We start from the raw sequence: 1563 nt of genomic DNA on the forward strand, positions 1-1563 counted from the left end.
TCGTCTTTGTATTTAATTTTTACACAGAGAAAATCTTTTTTTTTCTAAACACTCAACAATATAATACACAATAAAACTTGTTAATCTAAAAATGATATTATACTTTGTATTTTGTGAATATATTACATCGTAGCTGAGAGAAGTAAAAGTTAAAAATCTGTTATACACAAGCTCAAACAACAAGCAAAATCGAAAAGCATTTACTTTTTGTTGTTTCACAAAAGTAATGCAAGTTAAAGTAACATATAAGAAACTTAAGTGTCTTATTGCTTTTTTAAAAAATGCGCAATTTTAAAATTGTCTGTAAAATTTTGACTAAAGACGAGTATTTTTCGCTTGTTTATCTCTGTTATTTTATATTTTTTGTTAAAATATTTAAAAAATACCTAAAAACTACGATGATAAAACGCATATTTTTGAAATAATGAAACGAATTTTATAAAACCATATAATAACTATAAGTTTATTGCAATAAAAATTTTTGAAATTTCAGACAGTTTTCAATCAAAGTTTACTTTAAAATAAATTTGAAAAACACGAAACACCACCTACATAAACAAAATGAATTGGTTTGCTTAACTGCATTATTTTTTATTTGTATTATTTTTTTTTATAAACATCACGTTTCGTCGTTGAATAACTATTACAATCAAAATAAAGAATTTTAAAGAGTAAAATGTATAAACTTAGATATTTAAAACTTAAACAAAAACAAAAAAGAGAAAATAAAGTAAAAAAGAGAAAGAAAAAAGATGAACTAAAAAGTTAAAAAAAATGGTAAAAAAATGCAAATGGTGATAATGATTATTGTCAGTAATTTTTTTTTTTTTATGAACTTCTAGGGAAATTAAGTTTAAGGTTAACTTAAATTAATTATGTTGTGTTTTAGTTGATTTAGTTTTTTAGTTAATTTAATTTTAAACAAGAGAAATGAAAGTTTGAACACGCATTGATTTAATTTTAAACTGATTAAGAGAAGTATTTTTCTTGGCATCAGTATTTGGAAAACTTTTCCACAAAAATGGTCCTTGATACAGAAGTGAATAAGAACTCAGTTTTGAATATGATTTTGATACATCGAAACTGTTTATGGAAACCCAACAGCATATTTATGTTGTATTTCTTCAGATAAGTTTCAAAAATATTTGGAGACAGTCCACATTTTGTTTTAAACACGAACAGTAAAACTAGATGGATATTAAGTTTAAATACATTTATGGCATTATATATACGTAAAAGAGGTTCACAAGCTACAGTTCTAGCAGCTCCAAATACAATTCTAACTGCATTTTTTTGCTTGCTGTACAGTTTTCCTAGCTTAACGTTATTAGTACTTGCATTTACGATATTGTCGTAATTTAAATAACTATTCATAAAAATATATGTTTTTTAAGGACCTAAAACTTAAAAATGTTTTTACTCTATTGATCATGCCAAGTTTTTTGATACTTTTTTCCATAGAGTTTATATATTATTACCATGGAAGATTTTCATCAAATTTAATTCCAAAGAATATATAACAGACATTTACTTTTTAATGCTAGTTTTATCAATAAGGAGACT

The sequence above is a fragment of the Hydra vulgaris genome, chromosome 08 (assembly GCF_038396675.1).
Source record: "Hydra vulgaris chromosome 08, alternate assembly HydraT2T_AEP".
NCBI lineage: Eukaryota > Metazoa > Cnidaria > Hydrozoa > Anthoathecata > Hydridae > Hydra > Hydra vulgaris.